Source organism: Rhipicephalus sanguineus, chromosome 1, assembly GCF_013339695.2.
Source record: "Rhipicephalus sanguineus isolate Rsan-2018 chromosome 1, BIME_Rsan_1.4, whole genome shotgun sequence".
NCBI classification, from domain to species: domain Eukaryota; kingdom Metazoa; phylum Arthropoda; class Arachnida; order Ixodida; family Ixodidae; genus Rhipicephalus; species Rhipicephalus sanguineus.
In genome coordinates, this window is record NC_051176.1 from 68,429,671 (window position 1) to 68,448,565 (window position 18,895).

The following is an 18,895-nucleotide window of genomic DNA, read 5'->3' on the forward strand; positions in this document are numbered from 1 at the left end:
CATTTGATTGGGAATTCCGCAGCACACGCACACTCATAGACATACAGTTTAATGCAGAGATATTAAACTCTAAGGGAATCGCTAAATAATTTCATATCTCGATAATTTGACATATAAACTATGCCTATCTGAAGCTTATACAAAGCTCCGCATGTCTCAGACAGTCTGTTGGGATATGAAAAGTGGCAGTTTACAGATTTGTTTTTCTAGGTCCACTTTAAGTGCACGAAAGTTTAATTATTCTTGATTTTTTATCCACACCTCCTTGTTGAACGTACGTATTGGAATGCCAGGCTTTTGCAGTCTCGAAGCGTAGTGGCCGTCCTCTTTCCGATAATGAATGGCTGCTGGTACTATGCTCCACTACTTGGTGGTTAGTTTTATCCGCTTGTAGTTCTCTTCACTGCATTACGAAGTTGCAGTGTGGTGAAGCTTACTAAAGCAAATTCATCATTGAAGAGGCCCTGCAACACCTTTTTTGAACATGGTCAGAAAACACAGCCTATTGGTAGTCAAGGCTCTCTTGAACATGTGAGCCAAATATAATAGCACTACACACGGCAGGGAACTTGCAATTATTAGGGGCGAAGCACCTTAGAGTGTCGGCATGCATCGTCGTGACGGTCCATTTGCTTGAGCGCAAGAGAGGGCGCCACCGCCTCAGCGCTTGCCGTGTAGCGAGAGAGAGCAAATGGCACGCGTTGGCTATAGAAACGCTCTTTCTGCAATGAACACTGAACTACCAGCTCGCAAGGAACGAGAACGCGCCCTCGCCCGCGAGAGACAATGCCGACGCAGGCAGCGTCTGCTAGCGAGTTTCTTGATTGAAAAAACCGACTGCTCACGCTGCGCAACCGTTCACCGGCCGCCGTGTATATATAGGCACTGGATCTTGACCTGCAATGTAGTGCCGGTGGGAGATTTCTCTTGTGCGTAGTTGAACAATAAAGATTCACAGCATGCACGTTAACTAAAAGCGGACTGCGCGTCTCTGTGTCTAATCTCTCTTCTGGCTCTCATTGCCCATTAGCAGTGATGTTGTTGTGGGAAACACTGGCACACACTGCATGCTTCGCCCCTCCCCAAATTTTTTTTATATTTCAAAGGCAGCTAGGAATCGCCAGCTCATCTCTAAGCAAGCTACGTCATTGACGGGCTCAGAGGGAAGGATATGGCCATTGGCTGATTTGATGATCGTGAAAGCATGCTCAAAATTGTGAGTCGCGCTGGCATAGGTTCATGCTCCTTTGTGATCCCCCCCCCCCCCCCGCTGTAGCTTCCTGAGCACTCTTTGCAACGGAAAGAAGAGAACAAGCATTTAAAGCGTGCAATGTATTCCTATAACTCTGCTGGTACTTGGCGCATTCAAAAAAACAATTTCTGGCAATTGATTGGTAAGGTCATTCAGTGATTATTTGGAAAAGTGTTGCAGGGCCCCTTCAAGGAGTGCATTAAAGTTCCTGCTCATGAAAAGTGAATAATAGCTTTTGTATACTTGGGGCTGCCTTAGCGAAGGAAATAGGCAAATTCTTGCTTTTTACGATGTTAAGGGACTTTTCATTACAATGTAGTTTTCACATAAGCTTCAGATTGGGAATATTTTGTATTTAAAATTATTGGGATATATATCCAGCTTGTGTTATCTCACTAAGTGACGTCATGTGGCAATATGCGTGAAAAGCGTGGAGCACATCAGCTTCCACATCAGCTATGGTGAGCTCCGATAACAATGCGGCTAAATTGTCTTAATGCTATCTTAATGCTTAATGCTATAAGCAGAACCCTTTTTGTTTGTGGCATTAGCTGCTGTCTGGCATCACTTACTACACAACTATTTCGTGATCACTTTTGAGTTTGATATATACTAGGTTCCACTGAAAGTTGATCTCGATATGCTGCACCTTCAGTCATCAGTTGATGAACAGTCGCATCAGGTGTCACATGCTGATTGATGACTGTGAAACTAGTGTTATGCCCAGTCCAAGAATTCCCGATCCTTGTATTACTGAAATGTCTATACCCTGGAATTCTCTTGTATCAAAAAGGCTGTCCCAACATGATCATCAGTAGGAAGTTATGGGATTAAGATACTATAAGCGTATGAGTGACATTTTAATAAAGGGTGAAGGTTGCTTAATGGCAGCAAGGCTAGTTTTGCTGTGCATCGGGGAAAGCTTTGGTTTCGCTTCAGCCAAGTGCGACTGCCCTTGCCACCCCACTGCCTGTTGACGCTGCTCCACTGCGTGCATGTGCTTTCTTCTCTTGCCTGCTACATCTGCATGTGTTTGCATTTCTGAATGCTTGCTTGTCTTTTTAACGCACATTTCTCTGTGGTCCCACGCATGCGTCTGTGTTCCACCAATTTCTGTGCCTTATTGTCATGCTGCCTTGCTTGTACATGCTTCGTGAAACTTTGTGTTCAAGCTCTCAGCCCACACTTTGTATGCTGGTTAGTTAGCTATGGAGCAGGCTTGTCGTTTCACCATAGTGGTCTTCATGCAGCCCAAGGGGCAAGAAATAATGAGAGGAATCTGTTCACCATGCCAATATGCTGATGCAGCACGAGAGTGTCATGCCGGGTGAGAAGGTGCATCGTAGACGCCACTTCAGGCATGTTCACATAAGGCAGGGTGCAGGTTTTGTAGTTGGTGGAACAGATTTACACTAATAGCACAAATGTTAGCTTTGGACACCAGAGAAAGGAAAGGACATATGTCGCTTTTTTGCTTGTTTCTTCTTTGGCATCCAAGTTTTATGTTCACATTATTTTTATTTTTTACATCCACTTCCATGGAAGTGGCGTAAAAATGCTACATGTAATACTGCTCCATAGTTAGCAAGTTGTGTAAAATTTTGTGTATCTGTGTCAAGAAGAATGTGTGGTGAGTCATTTAGTGACAGCCATTCCTGGATGCTGCCCTGTGTATCTGATGTAAGGCCCCTAAAAATAGCTGATAGCAACAGTCTGCGAGCAGACAATGCCTGCTTAATCCATGAATCCCAAGGATTGCATGGGTAGATGCAAGGAAACAATGCTGTGATTGGTTTTACTTAGGTAGTCATGAACAGCTGTACAAGCTTTTGTGTCTTGCGCAGGCATGGCCTTTTCCTTATAGCTCTCGGATGCACTTGTTTGTTTTTTCAGGGTTCCACACTTGCTCTTGTATTATGTTGTGCACACTTTTCTCATGCCTGTGTGTAACCCACCACTGAAGCTTAGTGGCTATGGCATCGCACTGCTGAGTGTAAGATTATGGGTTCAATTCCTATGCACTGCAGCTGCATTTCGATAGGGCAAAATGCAAGAATGCCTGTCTACTTCAATTTGGGTGCACATTAAATAACCCCAGGTTGGGAAAATAGTTCCAGAGTTCCCCCACTACAGCATGCTTCATAATCATGTTGTGGTTTTGCATGTAAATAAACTGGATTTCTTTTCTTTTTTTTTTTCTTTTTTTTGTCCATGTGGTGAGACTAAGGTCCCTATGACTGCAAAAGCAAGGGCCTTCCATCCACACATTTCGAGGATGGAACAAAAACGTGCTGTACCAAACTGTAGCAGTGGAGACGCATTATTTAAGGAGAATATAAGGACTTTAGCAGGCTGAATGACTCATTAAAATTCTGAGCTTAGGCTCTTACTACTCCAAGGAACGATCGGGAGTTCATATTTCATAATGCATTTGGGAGATACACATTTTTAATGCCTAGGAAACGTTGCTCTGGCTTTGGGCTGAAGTAATTTTTCACAAGCTAGAGAGGCCTGTTTTAGCGCCAGATGCTGTAGCGTCAATATACTCTAAGTATGCAAAAAACTCGCCTTCTGCTCGCAAAAAAAAGAAAAAGGAAAAGCGGATAATTTTAAGGGGGAAGTGAAATACAGTACCGTAATGTTTGAAGAGGCTTGTATCGTATTTCCCTGTGTGCTTTAGTCTAGGTGGGAAGTAGACTGATGTGTTATACAAGGGCCATGTAATGTATCTACCCATTCATATTTGTATGGTGATATGTTTGCTTTAGTTCTTGCACAATAAGCATAGTGGTCTGTGAAAAACCTTTCTTAAGCATGGGCCTGGCTGAGGTGACTGCCTGTACCCATCTTCAGAAACATGTGGTTGTCCATCTGGGATTGAGTCATGTACAAGTGTGGTCAAAAGTTCCCAGGCCGCACTGCCATAGTATCACATGGGAAACTGGCCTGCGTGCAAACTTTTTACCAGCCCTGTACCTCTTGCAACTGAGCTGCACACTCTATTCATTGAGCTCACCAGATTAAAATCCATTCTCTAAATGCCAATTTTTTGTTTTTGTTGAGTATGGAATTTCTAGGGGAGGGTAAAATGACTACTAAATAAGGACGAGGCAAGGGCTCAAGGGCTATGCTCTTGTTACAACTGTGTTGCTTCATTACTTCATTCATGTATTGATTCCTCACATTGTGCTCTCTTCTGTACGTCGTCATGCTGCAGTTGTCAGGCCTCTTAGATGAAGTTGCACACCTTGCTATTTCCACGTTCATAATTACAATAATAACCTTTCGCTGAACAGCATTAGCACGCAGCATGAAACACACCGTACAATGTGCATAATGCATTTTTGCATGGTCCCAGTGACGTACTGAATGATGCTGGAGTGTCCAGTCTGCCACTGGTAGCTTGCACAGGCAGCAGGGCACCTGTAGCCCACCAGTAACACCTATGTCACACGGGCACTCTTGAAACGCCACAAGTATTGACTCGGTAGCCATAGAAAGCGCCCATGTACCAGCTCGAACTTGGCCATTGAGTCGGAGGACTATCGATTGAAAAGCCTTCCAAACGCCCGTGCGACACGGGCATAACAAGAGCTATCTTATGGGACATATCGTGGTTACATTAATGTTTAGTACATTGTTCTGAGTGTTTCCTTGATCACTGCCTTTGCTATTGGTATGTCAGAGGCATTATGCTACCAAGCCATGGCACTCGTATTTTGACAGAGGTGGAACGCAAAATGTACTCGTCTGTTATGCTTTGGGCACATGGTAAGAACACCAGGTGGTCAAAAAGTCATCCAAAATCTCTTACTACAGAGTATCTCATAGCTTGGGAATGTTGTTGGAATGTTAAACCTCGTAACATAATTGCTCTGTGGTGCAGATTAGATTATTATAGCACATTGTGTCAGCACGTGACCACTTTAGCCTTTGTGAGAAACAGATTTGTGCTGTGCGGGCACCAGGGCTAGTACGTCGCAGTTGGCTTTATTGCGCATTCTAGATTAACCGGTTTGCAGAGGTTTGCAAACCTGGAGCTGACGAGTTCTTGTAGAATGTGCAGTCAAGATGGGGAATCGCATCCTGTGCATCACATGGCCATGAAGCACTGTGACCAGTGCACGTAAGTATGGTGTGGAAAGTGAGTCCATGTTATTTTTCACTATGGCCAATGTAGAGGTTCAGTTAAGTTAAAGAGCATAAAGAATGCTGCTGTGTGGGACTCACAAGAGCTCAATTGTTTAATTTTATTTCTGTGTTAATGGGCCTCGGTCTTTTTCTACTCTATGCACAGATGAAAAAGGTCCCTGACCTGTGCTCCGCCAGTGCCATGGATGCCAGCGACACTTAAAGCTGCCACGGGACCTGAGTAAGCCTCAATTCATTGCATTCTAATTACAGAAGTCAGGCTGGCTCGTTTTTACATTGTGCCCCTTGAGGGAGTTCATAGTAAAGAGCTGCAGTGGTCATTGTAAAATGGTTTCATCGTGTGACCCCCCCCCCCTTCTTTGGTGTATTCATGCTTCTCTTTGCATTTTGTATTACTCCAACCCTGCAGAAGCAATTGAAGATAGTAGTCCATGTTTATTACCCCATGCTGTAATCATAGTAGATAAGAAGCCCAGTGAACATTGCCGTTATTTCTGCAGCACTTTGAAAAAACCATGTTTATAAAGGACATTGTGAAGAATAATATACTGTAATTGTGAATTGTGTAATTGTAATTGTGAAGAATAATATACTGTAATATGTAGCGAAATGAATAAAATATATAGCTCACGGTTGGATTAGGTTATGTTGCGCTGGGGTAAGTTTGGTCAAGTTAGCTTAGGTTAGGTTAGACTGTCAGGTTGTGATGGTCATGCACTACGATCCCTGTGGATGGTTTTAAAGGAACACTAAAGGCAAATTACAATTTATGTCAGAATGAAAGGTCAATGCTTCAGAATGTCTAAAATGTCAGTGTTAAGCATAGCAGCGCCTTAGTATTCAAGAAATTAAGGTAAACATAGGACACGATTTGCACCGCCAGTGGGACATTCTGGTACTAGTCCATGACGTGCTACGTCCTCAGCACAGTTCATTACAACTACTCAAACTACCCATGATAAACAAGAACATTGCAGAGCAGTACAAAACAGAATAAAATGCAGCTTGTGCATTTCTGTCTGATTCCTGGAAAAAGAAGTTCTTCGCGTTACACTTGAGAATGACGCGGGTAGTTCAAAAGCTCCGTTTTGACCGGGCTGTACTCTGCTGGGGCATGCGCGCCTCAGTGGCAGCTTCGTTATCGTGTACTGTTGCACATGCTTTGCTTGTTTACGAAACTCACTCCATCTGCAAGTTCGAAATAATGCCGGGTCCATGTGATGTTGTTGGATGTCCTAGTGGTGTATGCTGCCTGAGCAACAGCGGTTGCAGCAACAGCGCAAGCAGTAAGAAACCGCAGCGCCAGCTGTCGGGCAGTAAAGGGAGGGCATGCCGAGTGCTATGTTACAAGCCCTCTCCAAGGCAGGCGGTTTGAAGTGCGCTAATGATATGCACACCACTTGAACTTGAGTTTCTTTTAAACTAAGCATTTCCTTGGCACGAAACAATAAGTACGTGGCTTCTGGAACGCTATTTCAACAACCCGCATCGCTTTTGTTTCTGCCTTTAGTGTCCCCTTAAGGCCTGATTGGTGATGAGATAGCTGGGCCGATCCCATTGTTGCATGCTAATTGACCCACTGAAGTATAGTTGAACCCCGCAATGATGAAATCAACGGGGAAACTAAAATTTGCTATCGCGAGAATTTCATTATCGCGAAATAATACAGTACAAATAGGAAAGCGGTCAGCAAAACGAAAATTTATTGTCAGAATTCAGTTAGCACAGATCTTTTTTCTCAACACAGCCAGTTGTATTATGCGGCAGTGCCACCGTGTTCCAAGAAACACCCGCATCATTTTGAAAGCGTCCAATACACACACCGCCAACGTAGCCATGGCAATCACTCCTCCATTGCTAATTGGCCACTTCACTGTGCAGCTGTTGCAAAACATCGCTGAAATGCATCCCAAAACCATTCTTCAAATGGCACAGGAAACTGTACATGCATGAGCAAAACCTCTTGTGCTCGGCTGGCCGAGAATGGCAAATAATGAGCCACTGTGCCTCTAGCTTGAAGAACGATGCAGCTACACTTTAATGCAGTTGCACGCGCACACACATACACACAGACACACCATTCTAAACAAGCCACATGGTGGTGAAGACAACATCTGGTGCTTGAGACTGCTTCCAGGACCGTGCCAACTTTGCAAAGAAAGATGGTGGCACCCATGCAAGCATAATGTAGTGGTCTTAACGCAGTTTAAGTGTGAAGCAAAGACATTTGAGCACATTTTGGAGTATGCCGACCTTGCACGAGCAGAAAATGTGTGGGAGAATGTCCCCTCAAGCTTCGTTGTTGCGGGATTCCAATTTAGCAGCAATGTTTCATTGTCGAGAAATACGAGATGCAGATGCATTGAATCCCATGGGCATTTGCCGGGGATAGGAAATTATTTTGTTGTTTCACGATTCTGTTATTGAGGGTTTCGACTGTAGTGATGGGATCAGTGCCCCTACCTAGCTTATTCACACAGCTTTGACCTTGTTTTAGGCCAAGACAGCCTCAACTCAAACCAGACTTTTCACATCCTGGAATTGGCATAACGCTACAATGCCATTTCTTTAAAGAAAACTAGCATAAGTGGTGGTGCCACGCTTCTCTCTACTTGGCAGTATTGAAAGAAGCACTAGGTTCGGCATTTACGAATACGAACATTGCGCACATGCCACACACACAAACAGCCGAAACGAGCTAATGTGCAGATTACTAGAGGTGACAGTAATGAAGGATTAGGGGAAGGATTATCCAGCCTTGTACAGTAATCCCTGCAAAAAATCTCAAGACAAGCACAAACAGTGATGCATGGCAGGAGCCATCCGAGACGCTCTGATCATGCCATTGAGAGGAGTTTATGAAGATCAAAATGAGTTCATGGCTGTAGCATACCTGCCAACTCTCCCAATATGTCCAGGAGACTCCCGAATTCTGACCAACCTCCCCAATTGTACAGGCGCATCCATGAATCTTTTGAAAAGCAGCCCTAACCCCACTGCCATAAAGAAAATAACAACAAATGACAGCGGTTCTAACATTTTCTGGTCTTGAGAGATCCCAACAGTTTTCTAGAGAGGCAGTGGGACCCTCCCCCTTCTCCCCACAGATATAAAGGGGGCAGGGTTCTTGTGGTTCTGCCTTTGATGAAAGGAGCATGGCTGCCACATTTGCATCTGGCGTTTTGTTATTTACATTTCAGTGCGTTAACTTCACTCTCAATGAGGAAGTCTCCATCATGCATAGCCAAACCGCTGCAGTGGTCTAGTGGTTACGGTGCTCGACTGCTGACCCAAAGGTTGCGGGATTGAATCCCGGCTGCGGCGGCCACAGTTCAATGGAGGCATAGTGCTACAGGCCTGTGTGCTTAGATTTAGGTGCACACTGAAGAACCCCAGGCGGTCGAAAATTCCGGAGCCCTCCATTGTGGTATCTCTCATAACCATATCGTGATTTTGGGACGTAAAGCCCCAACAATTAATATTATGATCCTGCATAGACAAGCTTTTCGTTGTCCTTTTTTTTTTGTCCTTGTGTCGTACTGCAGCATATGTCTACCATTCGGCTGCTGTTTTAGACACAGCAGGACATAAACAGTGTCTTCGTGAAAAGGAAGTGTCGTAAGCACGAAGGTTTAATTTTGTCTTCGCAATGTGAAATGAGCTGTGGAACGAGTTTTTAAGTCACCTTCGCCGCAGTACATCATTGTCATTCAGTGGAGCACATTAAGATTGTGAAGGGGTCACTAGCTGTGCATGACGTAGCATATTTTGCCCCTTCATTACACATGCACGCACGTGCCGTATATAATTCTAAGCATCAGTAGGATCGCTGATGTCTAAAAACTTTTGCTGGCAATCATTCTGAGCTGGTTATGATGTTGCTGCAACCCTGAGAAACAGTAAATGAAAACGTCCACAAGTTTTGTACGGTCTATATTAAGTTTTTCTGTCAGTACAGCTTCAACAATTTGTGTGCTTACGATCATCAGGTTTGTATAAATTGAATATCTGCAGTTACACGAGCATCACTATTGAAAAAGCATCATTTTAGCAGTGTCATTGTGCAAGACAAAGAGGAAGGAGTGTGAATGGCTAAGAGACTGAGCATTTTTTTGCCGTGTTTGAATGGCTTAGTGTTCTGCACTGATAGACCCTCCAGAGGGTGCATTTCCCACATAAATTTCTGGCTGGGCCTGAGGTGCAACCCAGAGAGAGATCAAATGAAATATTGAAAACAGAACATAATGTTTGTATTTCCACTCAGTAAACAGATGAAAGCAGAGATGCGTGCCTTAGAAATTTGAAAGCATTGATCTTTGTAAAAAATGTTACTGGGCCAAAGCTACAAGAGTTTGAGCATATGTTACATTGACGCTTTTGCGTATGTCAAAGGCATTCTGAGAGTCAAAAATCACCTATACAACATAGTCTCAGAATGCATGAAACGTTTCGTAATTTTGCATGCACGTTGTACGTTTGTTTGTTCACTCATTTTAAAAAAATTCACAGCATATCCACGGGTGAATGATAAAGAGCTTGGGCGAAGCTCCTGAAGCAATCATGGTTACACCGTGAAATCTTCAGTGGTTTCGCCCAGCAGTAATCAAAGCGATAGCCCAGTACATCATCAAAGACGTGACAAACACTGTATATATTTATACAAGAAATTTTATTAATCGTAAGTGGTAGCTAGACGTGGCTTCCGTTCCCCCTTCATTATAATGGCTTTATGGTCGGTGAAGTGATGGATCGGTGATGGGTCGTAGTGGCATGTTTGCAAAGACGAAGTAGTGGGCAGTTTGCAAAGGATCGGTGATGGGTCACAGTGGGATGTTTGCAAAGACGAAGTAGTGGGCAGTTTGCAAAGGTGGTTATGCCGGACAACGGAGACGTGACAAGGTTAGACTAAGAGGAGCTTCGCCCCTAAAAATGCTAAAGAGCAGCTGTAGGCCTCAGTAAGGGTGCATTTTTGTTGCACAAAGAGCCTCATCTTAAATGGTGATTGTTTGCACTTTCTTGGTGGTGTCACCATCTGTGGTGACGAGACAAGCTTTAGATTGTGAATGGTTATCAGTATTTTAATGTGCCTGGCCAGTCTGTGTGAGGTTTCGCCTTGAAGCTGCTTCTGTGACTAAAGGACCCCTTCTTAGTGACAGTCTCTTGAGGTCTCATCTCTTTCAGGTCACGGGTGTTGATTTTGCGGGTGTTGACATTGCGGGTGTCGGGTGTTGACACTTTTTTCTTGAAACTAGCCCACAAGAATGTCCTACTAAAATGAGCAAAGCCTAGCTCCTCCAATGGCTGTCAAACAGGCCCAATACCGCGAGAGACAAAGTGGCTGATATGTTCACTTGTTTATGCTTAACATATCAAACAATATTAAGGGGGTTCGGCCTAATGAAACCAACAGACAATGAAGCCAAGGGAAGTATAGGGGCATTATCTGTAGTCTTTAACTGTAGTGTAGTAATTATGATATAATTGTAAGGAAATTGAAGTGACCGAACCTACAACCTACAGATAATGCATCCGGTAATGCGTTAATGCGATAATGCATCCAATGCTCTACCAGACGTGTTATCGTGTTAACGCATTACTGTATGCATTATCCGTAGGTTGTAGGTTCGGTTTCTACCACAGCAAGTGGTCTTTTCATCCACTTCATTTTATCTATAGTTATATCGTAATTACCACATTACACAAGTAAGATGACTTGCTGCTTTTCAAGAAAATATCTGGCCACGACGGCTTCCATTCAAATTTCGTCACTTGCTTGTCACGAGTAGTTTCAGTCTGACTTAAGAGTGTTTGCATTTCCTGCACACCGGGAGCAATCAGTTTCGATATCGCCCTTTAAACTTGATTATGAATATCTCAAATTACGTCCACCTTTTGTGATTTCTAAAAAGTGGGTATGCCATAAATTGTCATACACTACAACTTTTTAATGTAAACAACTGCCCTCGAGTCAATAATAAGAAATATAATGAGTTTTTGTTAATTAGTTGCATCAGTGTCAATTTAGCTGCGGCAAAGTATTTCCACCTCAACGTAGAGCGTGTGTACGAAAATCACAGGAGCCTTGCTGTCATAGCATTTTTGTAAAAAATCTGTATTGTCTAAAACAAAACAAAACACTGCATTGTATGGCTTGAAAAATCGTGTAGTGCATCGAGCACATTTCCTTGCCTTGCAGGTCAGAGCTGCTGCTGGGCCAACGTTCTTGCCAACGAGTGCGAAGAGGGTCGCCGTGGTGTCGTGTGGATGCTCAAAAGAATATTTTTGCACTCTTGTGTTCTCACTCGCTGTCTTTCCTTTGTTTTGCGTTCTACAAGAATAAAGCCAGTATTCTTGCATATTGCGTGGCTGCCATTCAAGAACATCGAGTGCGACACTTTCATGTTGACGCTGGTTTGCTGTGGCTAGGAAAGGGGATCATTGGGGTGACATTGCATGCTGAATATCACAAATTAGTTATGCCCTACACTGAATATGACACATCTGTTTTGTGAAAGCCTGCAATATGCAACCTCGATATTTTCACGTGGTTGTGACGGTGAAGAAGGCTGCAGCAAGACTGGGAAATACAGAACGCTTTGTTAGGGCGAACTTGTGCCCGACAAATGAAAATTCAACGTACACGCGATTCACGGTGTAAACTGATAGCGGCGGGAACAGTCGTTGGCCTTCGAGTAATCTAATCAGCGGTAAGGCGCGTCGGGCATTTATACATGTGGTATCGAATATTTCAGACCTATCGTTGGTGACCGCGTTAGTCCCAGCATAATCTCTACTGTTCGCATTGCGCGCTCAGGCTTATCAGAACTGTCCAAAACAATTTCGAATGTTCGACATTTTGGCGCGGTGCGCGCAAGACGGTGGTTATACGTGCAACAACGGGTCGGTTACATGAAAGCGCGCGAGGCAGTATAACTAAATCGATAAAATCAACAATTTAGTTTGTTATATCGAAACTTTGTTAAATTGAATTGAAGACCTTTGAGAAAAGTATAGTTGCAATAGGCTTATTTTATTGCTCAGGAACTGCTGGAACACAACTCGGCGCATCGCCGAGTTGTCTAAACCGGCGCGCTGCGGAGTGAGGGGTCGCAGGTTCGAATCCCGGTGGCGCGCTTCGGAAATCTGATTTATTTTTCTTTGTGGCTTTTATACACACATGTACATATCCGGGACCTGACGGCGACGGCAAAAGCTCGCCGAGAGTGTCCATATAACGGCTATAGCAATAAAAGATTCAGGAGCACAGTATTCTTTCTCGCTTGATCTTGAAGCCGCAGGTAAGTTGCAAATAAATGAATAAGTTCCGTGCGCCTGCATGCACTGCTAGAGCAACCTTGGGCCACAACTCGGTAAAATCCAGAGATGGCAAAATTACTCGTATATGACTGGCCAAAAGTAATGACATTATTACTGTTTTCAAAAAGCTCGCTAATTCGGCTTCCGTTAATTCGGAAAATCGGATAATTCGGACGTGTTCTCTGGTCCCGGCAAGCGTATGTATTGTTTAATGACACCAAACTCTCGTAAATTCGGTTATATTTGGCCGAAACCTGGTTAATTCGGACAATCCTCGGAGCGTGCCAAGCACGAAGCGCGGCATATGTGCGACGCAAAGGAGCGAAAATGGCGATAGCGAACAACCGAAACGGTCGCGGGCCTTCAGAAAGGCGTCGCCATCCGCAACCTTACCACAATCACGTTGGTGATCAAGGCTTCAGCGGCTGCGGCAAACTTTGAAGACGGAAAGTTTTCGATTGTGTAATTTTACTATGCGCACACAAACTGCGTGGGCGCTATCAATGATCGCGTCAATATCGACTGGGGTTAAAGCTGCGTGAAGCAGCAGTTCTGTCGGTTTTGTTATCGTCGCGTGCCTTCAGAACTGCGCAGTCTCCATTCATGATTGTGTATTAGCGAGCCAGGTTTATTCAGCAGCAGATGCCGTGCTCGGCAGTTTCGTTTCTCTGGGCGTAGGACGCGCGCGTACCTTCAGAAGTGCGTGGACACTATATATGGTCGTGTCGTCGCGACCACGGTTTCGTCCACAGAGGATGTGGACTGATGAGTAGCTTCGTTTTGACTTCGGGCAATACGCGCAATGTCACAAAACTCAAACACGGTGGAAGTTGCTAAAGATGAAGAGCTTGAGCCGCGGCACGCGTGCTGCCATAAAACTCGCTTGCTACATTGTGGTCGACGATCTATCAGTTGCCGGCCATGTTTCTGGCGAAAAAAAAAATATAGTCCCGTGCGCGTGGTGGTGGTACGTAATAAGGGATTGGTTCAGGGCATGTTTCGGCTTAAATGACATGGACTTCTTGAGCCGCGGTCACATTGTGAACGAAGGTGCGAATGTCAAAAATTGCGGCTTTATCGTACACTACTGTTATGCAAAATAAGTATTGTATTTACGTATTCATCAAGAAAAGGAAAATGGATTGATGTAATAGACACCACTTTATTCTTTTCTTGACATTTCGGTCCCGTTAACGAGTTTTTGCTGTACATAGAAATCTCAGAGACCTTTGTTGCATCGCAGAAACAGCTGCAAGTTGAAGTGAACATCAGATAGGTGTCCTTGTTTAAAGGACAGAGTGTCGTGGCTCTGCTGGCGTGGCTGTGGGCCTGCCTCGGTCTCGCACTTTAGGTTTGGCACTCAGTTGGTCTTTGGTATTTTCCCTTCTTTTCTTGATCAACTTTTCATGCCACAAGGGAAGTGAACTTGAAATATTTGTCAGAAGTAATTCGCAAAGTAGTGATTTTCTCGAAATTACACGCTTGAAGTAATTAATTACGTTACTGAATTACCCGTCCCCAAAAGTAATTATATACATTACTCATTACAGCTAATAGTAATTTAATTACTGCCAAGCCTGGTAGGTACATTAAACTTGACGCTGTCTTTCTTGAAGCCGTGGACTGAAATTGATTAGTAGAGTTGTCATAATACTAGTTCAGCTTCAAGTAGCGAAATCTGGTTGAAGATCAACAGTTCAGCTTCATTTTGTGGCGGATATCGCTTTTTTGTCAAGTTCACTCGAGAGCACGGGCTGTGCTTCAGCGTTAGAAACTGGCGCGTAGCGTCAGCATAGATGGCGGGCAGCGTCAGCAACGGGTAGGGTGCCTAGTAGCGAGTTATAGCCACGTGTCTGCCTACATGCACGCAACTTCGTCACTCCGTCTGTGCAGTTGCCCCGCGCGTTGGATGCCTCGATTGATGCTCACCAGCCCGCCGGCGGAGGGCGGGGGGGGGCATGGCCGCACATCGGCCAACACGACAGGAGCTTCGCCTTCAAGAGTAGAAAGCGATATCGTAATCGGGCCCCTTTCGCACCATCTTCTCAATCCCTGGCCTCGCTTCGCTTCTCCGTGTACACCTCTACCGTGCCACAAGGAAAGGAACGTCTGCGTGCGTAACATTACCTATTTTCCTATCGCAAGTACAGTTGCGAAGTGTTCACTACGCCATAAATCTTCCTTCTGCGAATAGGCAGTGTAACTATACTACGCGTCCGTAAGGCAACACGCACACCTCCGCAGCTGCACACATTGTTGATGTTGCTGACGCTGATGATGATTATTAATTATGCCTGAGTGCTTTGTAATGGCTGCGCAGTTCATATATGTTTTGACGCCTGGTGCGATTCTACGCCTCTGCCACGCAATGTTACATGCGTTAAGGAGACTGCTCTCACTACGTTATATTTTTTCTGAAGCTGTTTCAAGCACTGGCATAGCTCTGTGGTAGAACACCTGCTTTCTACGTAGAAGGACTGGATTCGATTCGCACTCGAACCGAAAGGTTTTATTATTTATTTATTTATTTGCATCGATCTCAATTTTTCGCTCACGAACAACGCCGATTTTTCGCTCCCAACCGCCGACACCAGAATTACTGCAAAACGAGCTCTTTAACGCTTTCGCGTTTAAATAAGTTCAAAGCTAGAGCCGTGGAGCCAGCCTGAAGTTTTTGTCGCCAGACGTGGTCATAAAGTTTTGGTGCATAGTAGGCCCCAAGGGCAACCCTGTTGCGGCCCATTGAGGACACATGATCAACGCGCTGCGAGCCTCAAGATATAAAATTCGGCAGATCCCACGCCTTGTCGCAATCGGTTTCATGTGAAGCAATGAGCGAGTAGTTGTCTATGCTGCATTTTTTTTGGCTTTGAGCGAAGCGTTACGAGGTGGATCAACGTGTTTTTGTAAGCGTAGTAGTTGTGTGCACATCGTGGCTTTGCACGTCGACTACACTGGCGATTAAAGGGTAACTTATGGTCTGACGTAACGTCATCACTCACGTTAGAGCACAGACGTCAGTAATATCGAAACAAAGTGCGCTTTACGGTGCGATGATGTGAATATAATACGTGACTTTCGTTAGCGTATTCCTTCGGGGTCGAGAAACGCTTGAATATAGCTTGCTGAATCATAGGAATACAAATGTAATGTTTAATTATTACACTTCTATAAAAGCGGAGCCAACACTGCAACCACAATTTACGTAAATCTGACATGACGCCTCTATCGTAGGAGTACATATATGTAGTACGTGTTTATTGCTTTGTTATAAAATTAGATAGCCAGCACTACAACCACAATCGACGTGGTACCAATATTACGCCTACATAGTGTTGGAGGAGGAGGAGGATACAACTTTATTGACACCATGAAATGGGTCAGGTGAGGGGGGGATGGGTGCAGGGAAAAGGTAGCCGATGGGCCCTCGGGCCGCTTTAGGTGGCCGAAAGTCCTTGCGCTTCGGCGACCCCCATGGCCCAGCACACTATCCGGAGTTGGTCGTCCGGTCGTGAGCTGCGCAAAGCAGCCTCCCATCGCTCCTGTCTCTCAGCCCCCTCAAAGGGGGGATTTGGCTTGTTTGGACAATGGCGATACGTGTGATTAAAGTCGGCTCGCGGACTCGAGCAGAGACGACAATGGGGTAAGGCGTCACCCTGATGAATTTGGGAATTGATGAAGTGGGATATTAAAGTGCCCGTTTGGAGTCGGCGCCAAACGATTTGCTCAGCCTGGGACAGCGATTTATGGGCTGATGGGTAGATCATGCGGGAATTGCGGTAATGTAAAGTAATTTCATGATAGGTCAGTAGGAATTCCCGCGCGCTGCGAAAGGAAGGCAGACCGTCCACTGCCCGGTTGACGAGAGCTCGGGCTTGCTCATGGGCGGCTGTATTCCCGGGATGTCCGCAATGCGCTGGAACCCACAAAATAGTGATTATTCGTTTAGGAGGAGGAACGAATTGTAGGATACGGTAGGCAGGTGCATGAATTCGACGCATAGCAAAGTTACGAATGGCCGTTTTTGAGTCGGAGAATATATACTCTGCCTGGGTGTGAGCAATAGCTAAAGCGATCGCAGCTTCTTCCGCCTCGATTGGTTGAGCGACTCGGTCGAAAGTGGCGCAACAGAGTAGCTTGTGGGCATTATCTGAGACCGCCACTGCGAAGGCAGGACGATGGGAGTATTCTGCGGCATCTACATAAGCGACCGGGGTCGAAGATGCGTAGCGCTTATGAAGCGACCTAGCCCTGGCCATTCTCCGGTCGTGATTATGGGTTGGATGTGTATTTTTGGGTAATGGTGGGATGAAGAGACTGTCGCTAACGCACTCGGGGGGTGAATTCGTGGGGGTGGTGCATCCTATGAGGTTGATCTTTCTTCTCTAGAACGTCTCGTGTATTCAACGACGCCCGAAGACAACAACAGGATGTTTTTCCTTAGCTCTTTCTAGACATAGCGTGGCTCTGTGGTAAAATACCTGACTGCAATGCAGAATGCTTGGGTCCGATTCCTGCTGGGATCCTAATTTTTATTATTTGCATTGGTCGGGTCAACGCTGCCGATGTCAGTTTTTCTTAACGCTCTCGCATAAATGACCAATGTCTCTCCTCGCCGTTCCTGGGAAGATATAAACTGTCGATCACCTGTAACGCATACCCGGTTACCGTGGCCTGTGGTAAACGGGTATGTGCCACACGTGTCTAGAGGAAAGGGTTTGATGACGTACGCGACAGGATTTTCGCGTTATTCATGTCATGACCAACCAGTCATATCGTCAAACCCTCTTGCTTTCCCATGCCAATTTTGGTCTACACTCCGGCGATTTTTTGGCCATGTCAAAGTAATGGTGCTTTTATGTTCCTGAGACGCTCCTGTTACGGGCCCGATAGCAGAAATACTTGGCAAATTGGAGAATAATTTTAAATAAGCAAAAAAGCGCAACACCGAAACCGAAACCCAACCGAGTGTACTGTCTACGTATGACGTAGACGTTGTTACGAACGAACCGGAAGTCGTGCAAGGCATGCCGGTCACGCCGGCGCGGAGTATGAAAACTGTGACAGCCGGGACGACCAGCGAAGCGCCGGCCAAACCAACGCTGTCTGTCGCCTTGTGCACAGCAGACGCTCGCTGTAGCGGCCGAAGCGCCGAAGTTAGCGGTGCCCTCGACTGCGTCACTTCCGCCGCCTTCCCAATACTGACGTCACAGACGCAATGTTGCCAATAATTGTGGGAAGCCAGGAGGGCGTTTGCAGACAATCTTTAAAATTAATTTGCAAACAATCTGCGCATGTCTCAAGCCTGTAATTTGGCATAAATGACGGAAACGTGCAAAGGAACGTACCCAGCGAATTTCATTGAGATCCATCGACCTCGAATAATCGCCGGAGTTGGCCTAGGCGATCACGAGAGCACCCAGACTAGGCGGATAGATAGATAGATAGATGATAGATAGATAGATAGATAGATAGATAGATAGATAGATAGATAGATAGATAGATAGATAGATAGATAGATAGATAGATAGATAGATAGATAGATAGATCAAGAACTTCCTTGACGTCCTGAAGGAATCCGTCCCCGTTTTATAGGAGGGGGAGTGCGGGCCGCTCCCACGTAGGGACGGGGAGCCCTAGCCTCACCGCCGCGTCGTGGGCCTTCTGGATAGCCTTGAGTTGTTGTAGTAGGACCGGGCTCTTCATCATGGAATGAAATTCATCTTCAGATAATTCTTCATGCTTTCCCTATAAAGAGGGGCACCTCCAGAGCATGTGTCTAAAATCACTGCGATCTTGACGGTCTGGACAAAGTGCCGATATGTCCGAATGATCACTGTAAATGAAGAGGCTGGTGAATGTCCCCATTCTGAAGCTGGCCAAGAGAGATTGCCTGTAGCCTAGACAACTTTTTCTGTAGGAGTGGGAAGGACCTACGGCCCATCTGATAGTGTTTCGTGACTTCGCTGACAGTTGCGAAATGTCCCTGAAATGAAGGCTGGGGGTTGATTCCTCCGTCTGGGCCTCGGAAGCCCCGGACCTCGCGCCTGGCACTGGGTTAGCTCGTTGACACCGACCTTCGAGCCAAGATGAGCAGGGAACCAAGTGATGGTGTGGTGTGTGAGTTCCTTGTGAGCGAGAGTTCCAAAAACTTCCAAAAAGCGAGAGTTCCAG

The 18,895-nt window shown here is 45.4% G+C and overlaps 1 long non-coding RNA gene across 1 annotated transcript; it reads left to right on the plus strand.

Annotated features, from left to right (window-relative positions):
• The first annotated feature begins 1,164 nt into the window (after nt 1–1,164).
• On the plus strand, nt 1,165–11,762 carry LOC125758046 (uncharacterized). The gene is made up of 2 exons (XR_007415769.1): nt 1,165–5,624; nt 11,601–11,762. It is a non-coding gene; the product is annotated as an uncharacterized LOC125758046 (long non-coding RNA).
• The last annotated feature ends 7,133 nt before the right edge of the window (nt 11,763–18,895 follow it).